At 35.8% G+C, this 23,518-nt stretch overlaps 1 pseudogene; it reads right to left on the bottom strand.

Moving 5' to 3' along the window:
• Nucleotides 1-10,807: 10,807 nt before the first annotated feature.
• On the bottom strand, nucleotides 10,808-11,771 carry LOC107160786 (annotated as a pseudogene).
• Nucleotides 11,772-23,518: the final 11,747 nt, after the last annotated feature.

Below are 23,518 nucleotides of genomic sequence, written 5' to 3'. Positions count from 1 at the left end.
TGGGGTTATGAGGAAATGTGGCCTAGTAGTCACAGAACAGCTCTGTGCCTCTGTAACCTTACCCTATCTAAATGTGAGGGGGAAGCACTTGGTGGACTAGTGTTATTATCTACAATCTGAAGCAACACAGTGGCTAAATGTTCCCTCCAAAAGTGGAGAACTTTGGTATAAATGAAGAAAAGGAGGGACAATAGTTGAGAGTATAACAATAAACAAATGGGCTACATGGTGAGAGAAATACAATATTATCTTAATGCCTAGAAGGAGTCTCAAAGCAAGAGATGATATTGTCTCCTAGCTCAATTTTATCAGATGCTTGAAAAGCTCAAACCAGAGGTTTCTGAGACCATTCCTGCATTGATAACATCTTCAAATGAATACCTGTAACATTGAGTGGTCTCATCCTGGGAGATATTTTCATAGAACAGGATGATGGGCGTGGACAGATTGGTAATGACTCAATGGGAACTCTAGTAATGCACCAGTAACTTCTTTTTGTTCTTTTTTGAGGTACTGGGGTTTGAACCCAGGCCTTGAGTATGTTAGGCAGGCACTTTGCCCTTAAGCTATACCCCAGACCCATTAAAACAAATATTTTGAGATAGGGTCTCACTAAGTTGCCCTGGCTGGTCTCAAAATTGCAATCCCCCTACACTTTCCTCCTAAGTAGCAAGAATTATAAGCAACCACAACAGCTGTACTAGTATGTTTTAATTGTTTTGACCTTTTTATTATAAAATACAAGGGCATATCTTGTGGTCTACAAAGGCACATATCTGGTCTTTATACCCAGGTCCTAGGAGAGAATTTACAAAGCTCTAGGAATTTGCTGAATGATAGGACTGTCTTTTGTTATTCATAAGGAATCTCTTTTGACCACACTTGAATTTATGGTAATGTTGACTTCCCAGGTAGCTTAAACAAGGGTGTGGTGACAGAAATACAAATGATTAGAATTTTAATTCTAGCTATTGACCTCCAGGAAAGGGGTATGGGCTCAAGGTAAGGCTCTAAAATAAGGATTGAACAAGGAATTTAATGAACTTCCTGGTTGGTGAATGCAACTTTGTGTTGAGAAGATAAAGTGCTCAGAGAAGGAATGTAAGGTCCATGACAACCTCCCCTCAAATATCTGGCCCTATACATCTCTTCTATCTGGATGTTCCTAAGATATGTCCTTTATAAAAACTTTAAATATAAAATAATATTAATGTTTATAGCAGCACAATTCACAATTGAAACCGACCTAGGTGCCCTTCAGTAGATGAATGGATAAAGAAAATGAGGTATATATACACAATGGAATATTTTTCAGCATTCAAAGAGAATAAAATCATGACACTTGCAGGTAAATGGATGGAGCTGGAGAATATAATGCTAAGTGAAATTATCCAATCCCAACAAACCAGATGTTGGTTCATAATATGCTGCAGAGGCAGGGTGGAATGGGAGGATTAAATAAACTCTAGATAGGGCAAAGGGGAAAAGGGGAGGGAAGGGAAAGGAGGGGATATGGGGGAAAAAGACAGTGGAATGTGATGGTCATCATTACCTTAAGTACAGGTATGAATACACAAAGGATTTGACTCTATTTGTGTACAACCAGAGATATGAAAATTTGTGCTCTATATCTGTAATATGAATTATAATGCATTCTGTTGTCATATATAACAAATTAAAATTTAAGAAAAATTTTGAAAAAAATACTGGATTTTGCCATAATTTAAAACTTCTTATCAAAAATCATCAAGAAAGTAAAAAGGCAAACTACAGAATGTGAGAAAATGTTCACAGTACCTACATATTCCCATAGGTTTACATTCAGAATATAAAAAGAACTCCCTCAACTCAAAAATAAAAATATAAAGAATCCAATTTTAAAAATAGAAAATGACCAAACAGCTACCTCACAAAAGAAAATATGCAAATGATGGATAAGTGTAAGGTCCTTGTTTAGTATCTGGATGACCATCTTAAGTGACAACCACCATTTTAATACAAATTTTGATTTCCCACCCAATGGCATTTCTGAGAAAAGCTCACCATCCCTTCATACCAACCCAACCCTTAACCACCCACATTAAGACCCACTGTCTCTAATCCCTGAGCCTGCCCCATAAAAGTCCCAAACCACAAGCCTGTTTTGCCTCTCTCTGTCTATGGAGAGATGACCTTTATTTGTCAGCTCTGGCAAGTAAACTCTCCTGAGTATCTCTGCCTTTCATTTCTCCATTGCCTGTCTTCTGGTTCTTCGCTTTATTTTCATTAAGGACATTGAACAATCCTCGACACAATTAGTTCTTGGGGAAATGCAATGGTAAAATCACAAAGAGATGGCAACACAGACATCAGAATGATTAAAATGAGGAAGTATGACAATATAAAATTTTGGAGAGGATATGGAATGATCCAATCTTGTTTATATTGCTGGTACAAACACAAAAATGTGCAGTCACCCAGGGAAACCAATATATCTATATATTTTTTGCAGTTTCCAAAGCAGTTAAATTATAGATATAGCTCATGACCCAACAATTCCACTTCTATGATATTTAATCCAGAGAAATAAAAATATTTGCCTACAAAAATATTCATTGTAGTTTTATTTTTTATATTTTTTAGTTGTAGGTGTACACAATATCTTTATTTTTATTTATTTATTTATTTATCTTTATGTAGTGCTGAGGATCAAACCCAGTGCCTCACATTTGTGTGGCAAGTGCTCTATTACTGAGCTACAACCTCCATTCTGCAGTTTAGATATTATAATATCTAAACCAGAAAATAACAATATTATATATCTTTGCTAGCTTACTTCTTTCTGCCTATGGATGCTGCAGGGAAGTTGCTTTTCTTGCTGTTGTTGTGTCTAAGTCATTTCATAAAGAGTTTGAACAGTTGTGGAAAGTTTTCATGGAGGATTAAGCTTTGAAATAACTGATGAGAATCTTAGGAGGCTTTTGAGAATGGAAAATGCTCCTGGACTATATGGTAACCAGAGATTCCAATACCAAGCATGACAGAGGTTTTGGGTTTGTCTTGAATACCACTGGGAAGATGTGGATGCAGGCCCCTAAAGGGGGATGGAAGTCTTATAGAACCAAAAAGGGCTGCCTCAAGAGAAGAATTCTCAAAGATTATTTCCCCACTTAACTATGAAAAAAATCTTAATGGTAGCACTTAAAAAGACGTTGAAGGAGTGACATCACCAGAATGTCAACAAAACACACACACACACACACACACACACACACACAAAGCATCAATTTTGAAAACAACCTATGGACAAAAATACCTTTTTAAGAATCTCAGAGCCCGGCAAAAAGTTCTGACATACCAATGGAGGAAAAATATTGAGAATTAACTTACTTAAGAAAGTTAGAAGAACTATTTCACTTTACCCACTCCCAAACTTGGCAAATCTCATTGTAACAATAATCCTATCAGACATGATTTCTTTCATGGGGAAAATTGGGAGCATTCTACCCCAGCAGTGTGGAATGCTACTCTGGAGGGTCACATCTTTCTTGCACCACTGAGAATACTGAGGTGATAGGCAAAACCATGTAGTTAGAAGAGTCATGGAGAAGGGAAGGAGGTAGCTACTTATATGCTACTTACAACTCTATGAACTACATCAGGAATTTCATCCATTAAGTACTTGTGACTTCTTACCTGTGAATGATCCCTCCTCAATGGGCTCCTAGTGACACCAAAGACTCCATAATACTTACCCTTCCACAAACCCAGCCTGGCTCCCTGAGTGCATCCCCATAGCAGGTGAGTGCAAACGTCTCTCACATGCAGCTGGCTCAACTCTGTGGCATTAGAAGAAGGCACACAAACTTGAACATTTTAGGGTATTGTGTTAGGAAAACAGGAGGCTGTTAGCCCCTGACTTCTGGGATCAAGAGATGGCATAAAAGAACACTCCCATTCAGAAAACATAACAACAGTGAAAACACAAAACAACATTGCTATGGTTTGGATCTTAAGCAAACCCAATACTCCTATGCTGAAGATTTGGTCTCCAGTGCAGCAGTGGTCACAAGTGGAGCCTTTGGGAAATGATTGAACCATGGTGATTCTAACCTCATGCATGGATTCATAGCTTAATGGGTTACTGGGAGGTGGTGAAAGCTTAAGGAGGCAGGGCCCAGTTAGAGGAAGTCAGTCATTGGGGCTATTCTCATGAAGGGTACATTTTGTTTCTAAATATTTTCTCTCTCTTTTTGCTTTCTGGCCACCATGAAGTGAGCAGCTTTGCTCACCATGTACTTCCCACCATGATATTTTGCCTTTCACAGTCCAAAACTCAGTCTTAAATAATGTAATCAACTGACTATGAACCATGAGCCAAAATAAATTTCTCCCTTTAAGTTGATTTTGTTGGGTATTTTTCACAGTAATAGCTAACACAAACATAGATGTCTATTGCTGAGAGCCATAGCCAAGTAGGAAAATGATGCATGGCATTTTGGGTTGAAAGGTGATCCCAGCAAGTCATTGAGATGATAATGATTATGTTAAGATGTGCATTCAATTGGAGATTAGACCTCTGTTGTCTGCCTCTGCCTGCTACCTTGGAGCTCTCATGGGAATCCCGGAGAGTTCCCATTGGTTGGGGAAGTGCGGTAGGAGGGAACTCTGGAGGAGGGATTTCCTGTTGGTGTAGTGTGTCCTGGGAAGAGCCGCGTGGCGTGGCCTTTGGCATTTTCCCTGGAGCATGTGTGGAGTGTGCTGGTGGAATTCAGAAATAAAGTTTGTTCCTGCTTCAGTGGCTCGTGATTTGTGCCCAGCCAGACTGCGGCATTTGGCGGCCCGTACTGGTAACACCTGAAGCTCGGAGGTAAGTGAAATTGCTCGCCCCTGAGGGAAGGCGAGAGAATGGGTGACCATTTCAAAAAACAATGTGTTCTGGTTTTGATTTCTTTTGTTTTTGTTTCAAGCTGCCTATCCCTAGAACTTTCTCAGGCAAACTGGGAAAAATGGTTGGCTCAAGGTTTGAAGTTGTTCGGCCCTGAGGAAGAGAAAATTGATACAAAGATTTTTTGTTCTGTTTTTGTTTCATTATGTTTCGGTTTTGTTTTGTGTTATCTTATTGGGTTGCGTTATCTTTATAGTAGATTAGAAAATAGTAAAAAACAAACTGAAAGAGGGTTAAGTAAATTGTTAGAGGTTTAGACCATGGAGAAAGACATTTTAGATCAAGCAAAAGAGAAGGTCTCTTGAGCTAGTCAGACATAGGAAAAAAATTTAAAGGAAAAGGGGCTATTAGGGAAAAAGTTACAACAGGAGGCTGCTACTACCACCGTTCTATCACCAGAGGGCATAATCCAACCAACAGCTCCATCTATAGAGACAGCTGAGTGGCCCTCAATCCCCGCAGTTGATAGATGGAATCCTGAGACAGAACCTTAAAGATTAGCATGCCCTGTACTTGAGCAGGCAGGAGGGCAGCAAATTCACCATGCTCTAGATTTCAAAACAGTGAAGCAGTTAAAGGAGGCTGTAACAACCTATGGTCCCCAAGCACCCTTCACTGAAAGCATGGTCGAATCCATTACCAACTTGGACATGACACCAGCAGATTGGGCTAGCATGTGTAAATCTGTGCTAAATGGAGGACAATATTTGTTATGGAAGGTTGCCAATGAGGAATTTTGCACAGAGACAGCTAGACCAAATGCAGCAGCTGGTTACCCTCAAAGAAATCTAGATATGTTGTTAGGAAAAGGACCTTATGAGGGTCAATGGCAACAAATTGAATATGATCCTGCTATATATGCACAAATTGCTGCAGACGCAGTTAGGGCATGGAAGACTTTACAAGGACATGGAGATTTACAAGGTCAATTATCTAAGGTAATACAGAGAGCTAATGAACCTCACGCTGAATTTGTAGATAGACTTATTCAAACAGCTGCCAGAGTTTTTGGGGAAACAGAATAAGCAATGCCATTAATAAAACAACTGGCTTTTGAGCAAGCAAATCTTTGCTGCAGAGAGGTCATTAGACCATGGAAACATGGAATTTTAAACACATATATCAAATTATGTAGAGACATTAATGAACAAGGGCAAGTCTTGGCAGCTGCAGTACAACAGGCTTTAGATGCCAGGCCAAAAACATGCTACAATTGTGAACAAACAGGACATTTTAAAAGGAGTTGCCCCATAGGAGGAGGATTTAACAAAGCTAGGTATCAAAGGAGTAGAATACCGTGTATTTGCCCATGATGCCGTAAAGAGAGACATTGGGCTAATGAATGCCGTTCTCAAGCCACCATAGAGGGTACTCCTTTATCAAAAAATGGACAAGGACCACGTGTTTACCCACGATATCATGGAGAAAAGCATCAGGCTCCATTGCCAAAAAACAGACTGGGGGGCCCAATGTTCTGGGGCCCACAACCACAAATATACGGGGCAATGGAGGAACCCAGCAATACCATCAGGGTAGTGCCCAGGACACATTATCCATTAAATCCCTCATCAGATAAACCAGAGGGAGCGCAGGGTTGGACATCTGCGCCTCCACCAGAGCAGTACTAACTCCAGAGATGGGAGTTCAAACCATTCCCACAGGAGTAAAAGGACCTCTTCCCCAAGGAACAGTAGTAGGCTTATTATTGGGACACAGTTCTTCTACACTAAAAGGACTTATGATAAGTCATGGGGTAATTGATCCTGATTATGAAGGTGAAGTAAAAGTTATAGCTAGTTCTCCAAGAGGTATATCAGTAATTTCACCAGGAGATAGAATAGATGTCTAAAAAAATAAATTTTACAAAACAATAACAACAACAACAACAAAAAACAAGGGTTCTCAAGGAATATCATGTCTCTTACGCATTATATTAAAAGTTAAGCCTCTGATCTTAACACAGGATAAGGCTTAAGACAGGCAGATTATTTCTGCTCTAACTCACTTGGCACCATCATTTACCAAATGCCTGCATTTCAAACACACTGAACATGACATAAAGAACCATTAAGGTAAAATTATTTTAGGACGTGGAAACAGGCTTAAATTTGTATCTTCTTCCCTGATCCAAATATAGATGTCTGGGAAATGCAAATTCCTCACTCATAATTTCTCTTCAATGATGTCAACTTCTATTCCTTAAGAATTTTATAGTTTACTTACAGTAAGTAAAGACATTTGGCCACTGACTGCACAATGGTGAACAAGATGTCCTTATCTTCAAATGCTAGTGACTATTTATAAACATGCTGTAATTCTGATAAATTACCCAGGTAACACACTGATCAAATAATAAAATTAATTAAGGAAGGCATTGCTAATTTTATAAGGATGAGAAATAAAAGGGAGATTGTAATAGTTTTTGACAATTAAATTTCACTTTGTAGTATAAGATAACAAACAGACTACTAAGGGCCATGGAAAATATATCTGTGCACTGAATATATAGGTGGAATAAGTATATGGTTACTGGGGTGAATAGCACCTTGGTAAGGAAGAAAGAAATCTGAAAGGCAAATTTAAAACCAATTGTTGAAAATCTATGAATTACATGCTTTTAAATGTATCCCTCATAAGTAGTGATTTTTTCCCTGTTATTAATTTCATTTGCTTGTTTTACATACTGCTCTTACTGATTTACCTATTGTCCATGTGAAAAACAGTATTATAGTTTTCATAACAATCACATTTTAAAATGATACTTCTTTCACATATATTTACATTTATATGGCTACATACAAAAGAAAATCAGACATGCAAACACACACACTCACACATGCACATCCATGATGAATTTGGAGACTAGTGGTGATTAGGTGCCCAGGACAGAATTTGAGACTTAATTGCTGCTGACCACAGTCTTTCTCATTAAATGTCATGAAAGCACAAATGCTCTGCCCTATGGCAATATATCATCTGTGTTAAGCACCTCAGGTGGATTAAAGCCAATTAATAATCAGAACTAACCATATATAACACATGAGCTAGAAAATGATGCTATAATCCTTTGCTTTCTGTTACCCATTCTAGAAATTTCTAAACTATCTGAAGCCATAAAATAACCATCCCTAAGGACCTAAGAAATCATTATGTCCTTATGTCATATGTTGAGAATTTATAAGAGACAATAATGTATTTGTTAAGATTCTCTAAAATTTCTGATTTAGCGCATCTGATTTTTGAAATGTTATTTTAATTTACATTGTAAGGGATTCTTATTTAGTCACTCATCTCAGGAAATATTTATCATTATCTAAAATGTCTATGAAGAAAGAGAACTTTTCTGATTTGTTCATCAATATGTAAAAAAGTGTTTGCGTGTTGGTTTATATTCCATAATACTCATGATTCAAATGAAATGAATGTTGACAAACATATATGTAAGCTAAGACCATAGTGCCTCCTATCACTCCAAAATTATAAACAGTCACCTCCAAAATTATAAACAGGTCTGAGTTATTTATATTTATATTCCATTCCCACAATAGCATCTCCTCCTCATCTCCACACCTGCCTCTTTCTCTCCTCAAACTTTCTAAGGCACTGTCTGCATAATTAATAAGCTCATATTCTCAAATTACTTACCTTAAATTTTCTACACTTGGCATTTAGTGAAATTAGACTCTTCCCAAATGAAACCATTTCATTCAGAACTTCCTCATGAGAAGGTAATTCTATCCTCAATATCTCAAATTATGATAAATGAGCTACTGTCTTCATTCCATTTTTAGACCATTATTCCTTTCAGTCTTCTTTTCAAACTACATTGACTCATTAAAACCCATGCCATCTTAGCTGAACAACCCTCCAGGTATTTCCTACACTATGATCAAAGACAGCCTGTATCAGAATCACTTAGAGTGTTAATTAAAATGTCATTTTAAGGCAAGCTTGTTCTGATTCTCTAAATCAGAAATGCTAAAAAAGTGTTAATTTTAACAAACTGTGTGAATCTTATGAATTCTCATATTCAAGCACCTTTGTTCCTTTTCTTCTTGCTGCTGTCATTTATTGAAGTCTCTTTCTTTCAACAGGAATTTAAATTTTGCCATTAAATGACCCAGTTTCCTTCTATACCAAAGCCCTAGTTATTATTCTGAAGTACCACAAAAGTAGGATGAACTTTTGAACATGTAACATCTTTTTCTTCCATTTCCAAGGTAGTTGCCACCTTTCACCCTCAGTACATATTATAATGCTGACTCATAAACTTAGTCTTCCCACAAAGTTACTCCACCTTGACAATCTGGAAGTAAAATTGTCCAATTCACTTTCTGTCCTAGTTTTCTTCTCAACTACTCCCTATATTTCTTGCAACTGAACAGAAGGATAACAAAATATTGTATAAAAATTGGTGTCTCCTAGGCTGTGAGAAATCATGAAGCATCCTCATAGTGATTGCACTATATTTTTATGACCAGTTCAGTTTTGGTTTGCAAATAACAATTCAACTTTAAAAATTTAATGTGACATATCCAATCAGAAATATGTAGTAGTTCTTTTTGAACATGAGTGGGAATAATGTCTGAACACAGTGTAGGCAACAGTGCACAGGGATCAGCTGAAGAATGAACTCAGTAGATCAGAATATCCATGCAGGATAGTCAACAAGTCTGAGTCATGATTTTAGTTAAACCAACTAAAGTAGTAGACACTTTAAAGCAGCAATAAGTAGATCTTTTTTATAAAAATATTTTTTGTTGTCAATGGACCTTTATTTTGTTTATTTATGAGATTGCTGAGAATTGAACCCAGTGCCTCACACATGCTAGGCAAGCACTTTTCCAAGGAACTACAATTCCAGCCCAATAAGTAGTTCTTTGTTGGATAATATTTAAAAGCCAAAAAGCAGGTAGCATAGTAATGAGCCCCAGGCAGCCATTAAGAAGCAATCCTCTCTCTACTAAATAAAAATTATTTTGGTTAATATCTGTGTCCACCATTTGAACATAGCTCCAAGATGTTGATGATTTTGTATGTTGTATCTGCCAATCTATAATCTAGTATCTCATGCACAATAGGTACATAATAGGAAATCAATGAATATCTACATGGAAAATGAATAAGAATTGAATTTGATAAAATGAGACATTTTGTTAAAATAGGGACACAGAATGAATGAAGAAAAAAACAAACAAAAGCCAAGTTCTTTAATCAAGGGTTCAGAATATCAATCCAAAAATTTAGAAATGTGGACATAGAACCTTGAGTAATGACATCAGGGAACAGTAAGTGTGATTAGTTACACTTTTTCAGTGGGTAGAGCTAAGTGCATTAAATAGCAATGATGTTATATTGAGGCAGAGAGACAGAAGCAATTCAGAACCAAGATACATTAGATTAAATTATAGAAGTAAATACAAGTTTTTTTCCTTAAAGTCTGTGTCTCAAAACTTTAGAAATCTTTTTGGGACAAGACATTTAGATGAAAGCACTTGCTTAACTTGGAGAAACATAGAATGAAAAAAGTGAAATCAATGTAAAAGCATGAAATATATTACTTGGTATCTTATTTTGCAAGTGTTGTGTTTCTTTTGTACCCCCCACATTTTAACTGTATTATATACTTTTTAAGAAAATAACTATTAAATGTATTAATTTCTATACCATCTTGTGCCTAAATCAGCATCATGAAGATATTAAGGGCCTAATCAATGACTGAAGGATAATAAAATATTGTATAAAAATTGGTATCTCCTGATGGCTGAAACTGAAATCACAAAATATAGTTCTTTCCTATGTTCTGCAGCTTTTGTGATGAGGTTGCTTCGTTGTTGTTGTTTTTTGTTTGTTTGTTTTTGTTTTGTTTTGTTTTGTTTGTTAAGCAATAGGCAAACAAATATCAACCTTCTTAGTTATTCTGGGAAACCCAGTCCTCCTCCCTAATCTTCTTAGTGCTCCTTTTACTTCCTTGTTTCTCAGAGTGTAGATGAAGGGGTAGAGAGTTGGGGTTAATACTGTGTAGAAAAGGGTGAAAAACTTGCCCCGTTCATGAGCATAGTGATTTGGGGGTTGAAGGTAGACACCTGTGACGGTGCCATAGAAGAAGGAGACCACAAGAAGGTGAGAAGTACAGGTACCAAATGCTTTCTTCTGTCCTGAATTCGACTTTATTCTCAGTACTGCATGCACGATAGCACCGTAAGAAGAAAGGATAATGATCAAGGGCACCACCAGAAGAAAAATGCTAGCAATGGACATCTGGGTTTCATTGTAGGTAGTATCTGTATTGGAGAGATGAATGAGAGCTGGGACTTCGCACACGATGTCATCTATCCTGGAGCAGAAGGGTAACTGGAGGGTGGCAGGGGATTGGAACAATGACTGCACCAGACCAGTTCCCCAGGCAAGGGTAGCCAGCTTCAGACAAACTCTGGGATGCATGGTAGTGGATATTGCAGTGGATGACACACTGCCACATAGCGGTCCATGGCCATGATAACAAGAAGGACACAGTGGCTCCAAGCCACAGGAAGACATAGAGTTGAATAGCACAGCCAATATAGCTGATAGTCTTCTCTGGACCCCATAAATTAACCAACATCTGTGGCACACAACTGCTGGTAAAACAGAGATCTAGCAAGGAAAGGTTGGAAAGAAAGAAATACATGGGGCTGTGGAGCTTTGGATCCTTCATGGAGACAAGAACTATGACCATATTTCCTGCAAGTGTCAAGCAACAAAAAAACAAAATGATCCAAAAAAGTACCTTCTCCAAATAAGGTTTGTCAGAGAAGCCCTGGAGGATGAAGTCACTGTGGCTCTCATTGCAACTTGTGATCATAGCTTCTGGGACAATTGCCTCCTTGGGAGATGGATCAAAAGTACTTGTTCAAAAGCCTGAGATGAGTCCAGTTCAGGGACAGGAAAAAGGGCAGTATGGCTTGTTTGATTCCTTTCTGATCAAAGATGAGATTTTTACCTGATGTATTTTGGGAAAAAAATTATAAAATTTAGTGAAGTGCTTTAGTATTTTTTTAATCAACCATTCATTCTCTCTTTCCTTCTTTGACATTTTCTTCAATTTTGATAACTTCACTATAAATATTATGCAAAAGTATCTAAGCATTTGCTATTGAAAATCACTTTGCTAAATGTTAGATGTTCTGCATCTTTGCTCTTAAAGAGTACACATTTATCACTTTATTGGATAATTTTGTACATATATACTGTACTGTTCACAGCATATTACCTTTCCATATCTCTCTGTTGATTTTATTTCTGTCTTTGAATCTCAATTCATCTTTCTCTCATGTTTCTCCTTCTCTTCTTCATTTCTCTTACCCTTCTGCCTTCTTCACTTTCTGTTCTTCACTCCTTCTTCCCCCCCCCCCTTTTCCATTTCTCCTTTTCAATTTCTCTTTTAGTTTTACAGCTTGAATAGACCCCAGCCACCTTTATGCTGTGTGATCTTAGGAAACATATTTAACTATTTCATTCTTACTTGGTTCTGTCATTAAAATTTCCATTTGAAAATTAAGAAATCATAGAACCCACATACAATTGTTTGAAGACCTAAATGTGAAGCCACAAAGAAAATACTAAAATGAATCCCTGGCACATTGTAGCCATGCAACCTCTCTGTTAGTTATGGTGATAATGATGATGATGATATTCAAAAAAATTTTTTCCAGGGCAGAACACCAAAATATATAACCAATGTTTTGCAGAATGTGAGTAAAAATAACATTTAGAAAAATAGAGTATTGTATTTCTAAGTTACCTTCTTTGCAAAAAAGCTTCAAAAATAAATGTAACCTTTTTAAAAAGTTTTCTTAGTTGTAGATAAACACAATACCTCTATCTATCTATCTATCTATCTATCTATCTATCTATCTATTTATTTTTTGCAGTGCTGAGGATTGAACCCAGGGCTTCACATGATAGACAAGGTACTCTCCCACTGAGATATAATCCCAGACCCGCTTCCCTTTCATTATAAATTAGGCATATTTCTTCTTCAAAGCGGACATATCTGTATTTAATATCCTCTTAATTCAATGAAGAATACAACTTTATCATTTATTGTAGTATTTCACGTTCTCTATTTTTAGAGAATTTTTTTCCTGTTTAATAACCTAAATTTATATTCTAATATACTTGTATGTTTTTAAATTATTCAAAATAGGTGATGATGAAAATAATAGAAAAAGTGTTCTATAGAAAACAAAAAACTTACTCTTACCTTGATCTGTGTACTAGAAGCAGATTTAGTTAAAAATTTCACAACTAATAATTCTCATCATTAAAGAATATTAATATACACATTACACTCAATACAAGTATTTTTCTTTTCATGGCATTTAGATGCATTGATCTCTTACAATTTGAATTTTGTCATTTTTTATGTTATTCAAATTTTCTTTGCTAGTCCATGCATTCCAGAAAATCTATACATTATCTCTGACTTTTTTCTCTTTTCTGTGCTATTGTTTCTGTAGAATTTTTAAAAAATTAGTTGATACTTTTGTTTTAAATTTGAGTTTGTTACTATTGGGGAAAGAGTAGTTTGATGTTTTAAAGAATCTCAGTTCTGTAATTTTTTCCCATGTTCAAAATTAACAGCTTCTTATTCCATCTTTTAATTTTTAAAATACACTTCATAGCAAACAACTTCTGGTTTATAGTTTTTATTTGTTCAGATTGTTCTTCCTTGCTAGTTTGTTTTCTAATTCTATATATCTATATGTCTATCCCTCTACTTTATCTCTTCCAGTTCCTCATTAATTTCTAATCATTTGAGGAAATGTATTTTTCCTCACATCAACTATTTTTTTTTAATTTTTTGATTAATTGACAGTCTTAGCTGGTTTTTACTATGCAGGATGCAAGAATTCTCTTCATCTTCATTTCTGTTGAGATGGTCTTCTTCCTGCAAATACCTATTGTTCCTGTGATTCTTTCAGCTCACCTCCTCTGGTTTTCAAAATTGACTTTATAAGGAAAGCCAGTTCACTCTGATTTCTGCAGTTACAAATGTAGAGTACAGCATCTACATTTCACCTCCTAAAGTAGGTGACTCTGGTACCAGTGTAGCTCATCTCCTTAGCCCAGTTAACTCCAGCAGAGCAGCAGTGAAGAGTTCTGTGTGAACTCAGATTAGTCTCACACCTGCTGTCAGTGATGTATCGCATCACATTGTATATATCTTCCCTCTCTGCCCCCATAGCCTTGTCTGATACCATGGGAAATCTTTTGGCACAATATCAAGTGATGCCCAGAAGTGCAAGAGATTTAATGACCCTGGGGAAACCCTCAATCACTGAGGATGGTAGTGAGTGGGTAAATCCTTCAACCACTCTTACTTCAGGTAAAAAGATTATTTTCTAGGATGATCCTGAGAGAACTGAGTTCCCATTGCATACAACCTACCTATTATATGCCTGTGTTTCTTGTATATTTTACCTGTTTCACTCTCCTTTTCCCTCATTCTTGTTCCTAAAATCTCCTTCTGAATCAGTTATTTGCACCTAATTCCCCATCCTAAGTGAGACTATTGGAAATAAGACCTAGGATTTAACTATGAGGGTCACAGAGGTAAAGAAAAAAAAAAGACAAACAAACAAGAGACAAAATGGATATGCTCAACGGGGCTTTTGTGCTAAAGTGAGGGCCCTAAAAGGGAAGAGGCCATACATTGGGACTTAGGATGGTGGATATATGTATAGTTGCATCTCAAAAAAAAGTATTTCCATATTGCTTTGACCCTTCCAAACTGACTGAAGCTGTCTCCCCCAGACTGGTAGAGAGAATCCTCCACTGGCCTGGAAATAATGCAAAGCTTTACCTGAGACAGATTCCTCACAAGGTAGTACAGTCTTCAAAATCTCACTGCCTTCATTTAACATCCCAAAGCAATGCTAACATTTCCTGCAACAAGAAAGAAATACCTTATTCTAAAAATTGCAGGATTTAACAAAAACCACCAGGACTCTTTTTAGGGGGGAAATAGTTTTTAAAACTGGATAGAAGAAAGTTTATAGACATACAAGTACTCTTCCCTGACTTCCCAATGTCATTTCTGGAAAAGAATACTGAATCCAGTTTTAATCTACTTCAGAAGTAGCTTATTAAAATTTTGATATAATGGTATCTATGAAGAATGAAATGAAGTTACCTTAAGAGGATAATGAGATATGTACTCTTTGTATTGTCCCAGAGATAACTCCTTTTATTAGAAGAAGAGGGGATGTAATATTTAAAGAGGCATGGTAACTTTGAGAAGTGTGATGTCAATAAATTGACAATAGAAAATGTTTTCATGGAATTAGTCTCTCTAATTTCAGGATGATTTCAAATATATAGAAACCAGATGACAGCTTTTAACTATCAGGAGCTATCTAAATATAAAGAAGAGCAGGGTGTGATCAGAAGCCAGAATGCTTTGACCCACAAAGGTCTGTGGTGATGGTAAATAGCCTATAATCTTTTTAGCACTTCAATAGATTTAGAGCTGCTTGAGTTATGTATCTTGCAACTTGATAAAACAGAAATAGAAACTGCAATAAAAAGGAACAAACAAACAAAAAGATCTTTCAACGGGTTTCTTATCTAGGCCAGTTCCCAGACTTACATACTATCAATTAAAAAGGAGAGAAAGTCTTTTAAAGAATTTTAGGATGCCACTTCAAAACTATAAGATAAATATTCCAACAAATATTTCCTTGTAGGGTTCTAGAGTCATTTACCAGAGTAATTATCCAAGACAAAAAACAGATACTGAGATAAAAATCTTGAGGACTGATTAACATAGGGGCTAAGTGTTACTAATATTAGGGCATGAAAATATCATCATGACTGCTAGATAGAGGGTTACAGAAAATAGGAGACATATAAGATTCTGGTTTAAGTCCAATGAGTAATTAGTCCAGTGGGTTTCTAGACCTACCAATGGTTATTTCCTGGATCTACGAATGATTATGGAAACAGAATATACTTAACAGATGAAAAAACTCTCTCATTGATGCCATAATGCACTAAGAGCCAAGAGAATATCTATAAAATTGCACTTCTCTTCCAAGATCAGAAGCAATAACGAATCCTCAAAAAAAATACATAGTTTTTTATTTCAGTCTTTAAAATACAAAGGTTGAAAATTTAGAGGAACTATAGTAGATAAAAGTGCATTGAACATTTAACAAATGGTTCCCCAATTGTAGCTGCTGTATCAGTTGTAGAACCTTTACCAGAAAAAAAAAAATTAATACAGTCTGTGGCGAGTTGTTGATATGTCGAAGGGATCATTTTCAATCCCAATCAGTAAAAAGAACCAAAAGCAATTTACATTTATGTGGGAAGTATTATAGTTCATATTTATTGTCTCACCTTGGAGCCATGTTAACTTTCTTTTCAGACGAAATATAGTCTGAAAATATTTTGAATGTCCTTATCTTTTACAGAAAATATACATTCCCCTATATTGATGGCAGTATCCTAATCAAACCAAACAAATGGTGCTGGGAAAACTGGAAATCCATATGCAACAAAATGAAACTGAATCCCCTCCTCTCGCCATGTACAAAAGTTAATTCAAAATGGATCAAGGAGCTTGATATCAAATCAGAGACACGCCGTCTGATAGAAGAAAAAGTTGGCTACGATCTACATACTGTGGGGTCGGGCTCCAAATTCCTCAATAGGACACCCATAGCACAAAAGTTAATAACTAGAATCAACAAATGGGACTTACTCAAACTAAAAAGTTTTTTCTCAGCAAAAGAAACAATAAGAGAGGTAAATAGAGAGCCTACATCCTGGGAACAAATCTTTACTCCTCACACTTCAGATAGAGCCCTAATATCCGGAGTATACAAAGAACTCAAAAAATTAGACAATAAGAGAACAAACAACCCTATCAACAAATGGGCCAAGGACCTGAACAGACACTTCTCAGAGGAGGACATACAATCAATCAACAAGTACATGAAAAAATGCTCACCATCTCTAGCAGTCAGAGAAATGCAAATCAAAACCACCCTAAGATACCATCTCACTCCAGTTAGATTGGCAGCCATTATGAAGTCAAACAACAACAAGTGCTGGCAAGGATGTGGGGAAAAGGGTACACTTGTACATTGCTGGTGGGACTGCAAATTGGTGCAGCCAATCTGGAAAGCAGTATGGAGATTTCTTGGAAAGCTGGGAATGGAACCACCATTTGACCCAGCTATTCCCCTTCTCGGTCTATTCTCTAAAGACCTAAAAAGAGCATGCTACAGGGACACTNGGGCATAATTGTGCACAGCACATTTGATAGTTTCCTTTGTTTAGAAAGAGGAATGAGTTAAGATATGGATGTATATGAATTTTACGGAAATAAGGGCCTTGATCCAAACGTGTGGATGGTACTCAATTAATTTTTTATGTAATGGGTCCTCAATAGTGTAGATATGGTGGAACATATGAAGGCTAAGTACATGCCTAGCAGCATGGATGATCTTGGACCAACACTGTTGCAGAAACTGCCATTTCTGACTGTGTGAACTTGCCGACCATTAGAAAGGCAGAATTCAATGCTGTGCACACAATACTTTGGTACCAGGCATGAAAGAGACCAGCCAGGCTATTGGTAAGTCGATTGCATAAAACCTTTAATCTCAGAGCATGAAGTCATTTGTCTTTAAAGCATTGACACTTTCTAAAAATTTGTATTTGCTTTGGTTGCCTGCAGTGTTCTGCTTAGACAAGTATTCCTGACTTATTGACATTTAATCATGCTCATATAATTGCCTCATAGTAGGGATATACGTAATATTGGTGAAGTATGACTATGTGTGTGTACATGCATGTGACTACCAATTCTAAAATACATTTTGAAGATGGACTTGCCCAGGAAGCAGACTCAGAAATGGAGATTATTATTCAGAGGAGGTTTATTAGGATTTTTGTGTCAACATCTTTGAAAGGAAAGGGGAGGAATCATGATTGATGAGAATGAAATGTCAAGTTGCAATTCTAACTCTTCCTAAGTATCATTGGACCCTACAAGGACTATTTGATATGAGATGATAATTGAGAGACATTCTGAGTTGAGGAAAGAGGCCAAACTAAATCTCTCAGTTAATCAGTGCTGAATGTAAGCTCACTGGAAAGGGATCATATATTTAAATGAAGCAAAGGGGAAATTCTAGATGACCTCTGTCTGTCAATATCATATCTAGCCCCCAAGATTATGCCTTTATTTTGCAAGTGGGCTCTGAGCAGGACATTTTAATTTCCTATATTGTATACTCCTTTAAATGTTCAGATCCACTCCTTTGCATGAATTCTGGCAGAGTTCTTACAGGTTTATAGTGGTCTAGATGGAGCTTATGAAATGACTACCACTGCAACTGACCTCAGGTCCACTAATTATATCCACTGTCTTCTTATTCTTTTCATTTTGTATTCCTCTCTATCTTAGCTAGTACCTCTGTTGATCACAGTAGTTCATCTGAGGATAGATACAGAGGTAACTGAGGCCCTGGTCATTATGGCTTTAAGATAAATTATTTCAAGTATACTCTGTGAGTCAGAAGATGGAAGAATAGAGGAAAAGTGCACTCCCCAGCAGTTACTCAACAGAAGATTTAATCAGTGGAAAGACTGCACTTAAGCAAGGTACCCACTAAAGGAATTCACTAAAATTCAAAATTGGACAGTAAAATAATCATAGAGAAACAGAAAGCTGGAGATTTTGAACATAAAATAAAAAAGAATACGTTAGAGATGCACCAACTTTTCCACAGCCAACCTGTGGAAAATCGGATCTTCTGTGGCCCAGGGACGATGGGAGAAAGTGTTGAGTGAAACGCAACCAAACCATTCAGCCCATGTTCAGGACATCAGGGACCTATTTTAAGTGGCCTAGAGGCAGCGAGCAGACATAGCAGACTGGAAACCCCAAAAGACAGTCACTTTCCTGACCCAGCAGTTGCCTATCCTGGAGTCCAGATTGTGCCTGGACCAATGTGATTAAAATATGTGCATAGAGAATTGAGACCAGGGAAATCCAGTTTCAAGATACTGAGGAGAGAGGTCTCCCTTTGTTGCTGGCATCCCATATGAACAACTCAAATGATGCCAGTAACCAGGTAGACATGCATGTCTGCACTCCAGGACTTCTGGTCTGATACTGGGCAATTATTATCCATTTCCAGTGAATAAATGAGGCTGGTGGAGGTTTAGGTTCCTTACTCTAAAGATGGAATTTGGAGGAAATCCCTGAGACCCAGATATCTAGCAGAAATTGAGATTTGCCCAGTAATAGTGGGTGTGGATCAGGTCTTAAATACCCACTGACAGAATTTCAAAGGTCAGCCAAGGTTAAACCTCACCTTCTGGAACTTTCAATTTAGAACTCTGCACCAGTCCCACTATGGAAGTGCATCATGTATCAGCATTCCCCAGTTTTTTCCAGCTTATATGGTCAGATGAGACAGACCTGCTTTGGCAGCTTTGGCTCCTGGCCACATGGCTGGCAGCTTGATGAGATACATAGAAGTGGAACTTAACAACCCCCAGCCCTTGACCCAAGGGTCATAGAACCCATTAATAAATTACTAAATAGATAAACAAATAAACAGAAAGATTCAACAACATAAGCAATGAACATCCCTCCTTGTCAACAGTGTTGACCATCTCAATGGAAGCAAGTGCTTAGTTTCTCATTGAGAAGTTTTTGTCTTATTCCTTTTCCTTTTCCTTTTTTTTTTTTAAAGGACCACAAGCATTGCAAGTCCTTTTCCTTTTTAAGTTTTTTTTTACCTTATTATTAAATTTTTAACTTTTTTCAATCCGTGTGATGCTGTGTGTATGTATATATTATATATATGTATATATAATATATATATTATATTAATAAAATTATCTGAATATATACATACATATATACGTATTTATATAATTTTATTCTTTTTAATTGATTAAATTTAATTGCTTAAATTTATCTCTTTTTAATATACACAAAATATGTGTATAAAAAAGGAACAGGAATCCATTTTTACTTTACCCATTTATTATTTAGCCTTGATTTGACTTTACTGGGGTAAAATTTTATATGGATTTTGTTTGTTTGGGTCTTATATTTGTTTCTTTGTTTTTATCTTGTTTTTTGTTCCTCTTATTATCTCTTCTTCACTCTTTTCCCCTATTAATAGCCAAATTTCCTGTTGATTCATCCTCTATTTCTTTCCTTTATTATTTTTACTTATTTTTATCTCTCCATTTTTATAGCTGTCATCTGTTACCTATCCCCTACTTCTCCTTTGTTTATTTTTAAAATATTTGAAACTTTCTCTTGCTTTCCTACTGTTTTCTCCTTGTTTAAGAAACTGTAATTTTACTATCTTATATAAATATATGTTTTATGTAATTTCTACCACATTCATGGTATGATTATTAATATAGTGGATGACATAGTAGACACCTTCTGTCTAATGTCTGATGTAGTTCATGGTTATTTATTGTTGGTATTGATGCTAAATGCTGACCTCATCATTCATCTTTAATTAGTGTTATAAATGTCAAAATAGACACTGGACATTTATTTTAAAACTGTACATTAGTTGCTAACGTCATTGCTATTCTTTGTTCCCCCTTTCTCTAACAGGGGCTGGGAAGTGATTGGGACACTTGCAGTTCACAGAGTAGAGACCTGCTGCTAAGCAACACCATAACTAAGACTAGTAACAGCAAAGCTTTTTCCGTACATAAACTTGAGCCTCAACAATACTTCAACACATAGAATAGAGAAGACAAAAACAAACAAACAAACAAACAAAAACAGATAATCTGGTCTCAAATAGGAACAACAAGAAAGGGGTCTCATTTCTGGCCAGTTACACATACAACACAAACAGAGAAATATAACAAAAGATAACCATACACCAAAATATGTGTATAAAAAAGGAAGAGGAATCCATCTTTACAAAGGCATACATCCATGACCTTTGAAAACATGAGGAAATGGGCAAACAAATCTCTCCCCCAATTCACAATTCCTCAATAAAGAAACTCATGATATGTGAATGTATGAAATTCCAGAAAAGACTATAAAAAATCATTATAACAATGTTTCATGAACAAATGAAGACCAAGGAACAAATTAAGAGAGCAAATACAGGTGGTGAAAGTCCATCTGAATAAAGAAATAGGTATATTGGTAAGAAACCAATCAAAACTTCAGAAAATGAAACATACAATGAATTTAATTAAAAATTCACTTGAGAGTATCACCAGCAGAAGAGTTCATAGAGAACAGAATTTCAGACCTTAAAGACAGAATTTCAGGACTTTAAGACAACGTATATGAGCCTGAATACTCAGTATGCAAGGAAGGAAAAAAAAATAAAGACCATGACCAAAATACGCAAGAATTCTTGGACAAAATCAAGAGATCAATTCTGTGAGTCACCTGAATAGAACATGGAGATACAGGCTAAAATTATTAAAGGCCTCTTCAGAGAGATAATAGCAGAAAAATTTCCTCCCCTTAGAAATGGGATTGACACCCATATATATATAAGGCATTTAAAACCCCAAATAGACAAGATAAAAAAGAAACTCTCTAAAACACCTAATAAAAATGTGTAATTTAGGAAAATAAGGAAATAATATTAAAAGCTGTAAGAGAAATACATTAGGTCACAGTTATAGGCAAAACAATAAGGCTAATTTCTGACTTCTTAACTCAGACCCTAAAATCAAGGAGGATCTTGATATTCCAGGCACTGAAATAAAACAATTGCCAGCTAAAATTGCTATTTCCAGTAAAACTATCTTTCAGAATCTATGAGGAAATAAAATATTTCTGTGGTAAAAAGAGTATAAAAGAATTCATGAACACTAAGAGCACTACAGAGAATGCTTAGATGTTAGAGGCAGTTTCACTGGCGGTAGATATAATATATGCAGAAGAACTAAAAAACAAACCCGAGATTTCAAAATAGATGAAACTCACTAAAAGAGCAACTAACAACATGAAAATCAGGACCAAACTAAATATAACAAACGAATGAAAGTAGTATGAAATAACATTTATCTATAATATTATGGAATGATCTCACCTCGTGAATTAGAAGGCATGGATTGGTAGGATGGATTAATAGACATCATCCAACTATATGCTGTTTGTAGGAGATTCATCTCATAGGCAAAGATACACATAAGCTGAAAGTAAAAGGATTAAACAAATTCTATGAAAATGGAGTACAAAAAGAATCAAGAAGAGTTATTTTCATATCTGAAAAGGCAGCTGTCTAGTAAAAATTAATCAGAAGAACAACATGTTGGTAAATGGTAAATGGAACAATCCAACAATGAGATATAACAATAATAAATATTTATGCCCCAAATGTCAGTAAACATAATTACATAAAAACAAAACAAAGACTTCTTGATATTAATATCCCAGCTAGACCCCAATACAAGTATGCCAAGTGACTTCACCAGATCCCTATCACCAGTATACAGGCCATCCAAATATAAAATCAGTAAAGGTATTTCCAGCCTAAATAATATTGTAAATCAAATGGACAAACAGACTTTACAGAATATTTCACCCCAAATCAGCTGAATTTACGTTCTTCTAAGCAGCTCATGGAAACTTTTCCAAATAACCATATTGTAGGTAACAATATAAGTCTTAGAAGTCACAAGAATTGATATGATTACATGCATCCCAGAAAAAAGCAGAAAATAATTAATATTAGAGTCAAAATTCATGAAATTGAGAGTGAAAAAGCAATACACAGGATAAATGGCAACAAAGAGTTGGTTCTTTGAAAAAATATGTAAGATTGGTAAACTCTTAGCCTAACTAACCAAAATAAAAAGAGGACCCAAATTTATAAAATTAGAGATGAAAAAATAAATATCACCACAGACACTTCTGAAATTCAGATTATTATAAGTTATTTTGAAAATTTATACATTAATAAACTGCAAAATATAGAAAACATTGAAAAATTTCTATACACAAAAGACCTTCCAAAATTGAATGAGGAAGACATAGAAAACCTAAACAGACTAATATCAAGCAATGAAATTGAAATAGCAATTAAAAGCATTCCAAAAAAGAAAAGCCCAGGACCAGATACATTCTTAGCTGAGTTCTTTTCTGAGACCTTTAAAGAACTAACACCAGGCAGTCTCAAATTAATTTATGAAACTGAAATGGAGGGAACACTTCGAAATACATTCTATGAAGCCAGCATAATCCTGATACCATAAAACCAGATAAAGACACATCAGGAAAAGAAAACTTCAGACCAATATCTCTGATGAACATAAATGCAAAAATCCTTAATAAAATATTAGCAAATCACATTGAAAAACACATAAGGAGGGAATAGATCATGATAAAGTGGTTTTCACCCCAGGAATGCAAGTTTGATTCAACATGTGCCAATTGATAAATATAGTTCACTGAACTAAAGTCAGTCGTATTGTATGAAACAGACTATTGAAACATAATTTCACTATTCAGTTATCTATTTATACATATATATATATATATATATATATATATATATATATATATATATATTATAT

Source organism: Marmota marmota, unplaced genomic scaffold, assembly GCF_001458135.2.
Source record: "Marmota marmota marmota unplaced genomic scaffold, marMar, whole genome shotgun sequence".
Lineage (NCBI taxonomy): Eukaryota > Metazoa > Chordata > Mammalia > Rodentia > Sciuridae > Marmota > Marmota marmota.
Note: the sequence above shows the minus strand (reverse complement) of the source record. Positions and strands in the feature narration are given on the sequence as shown.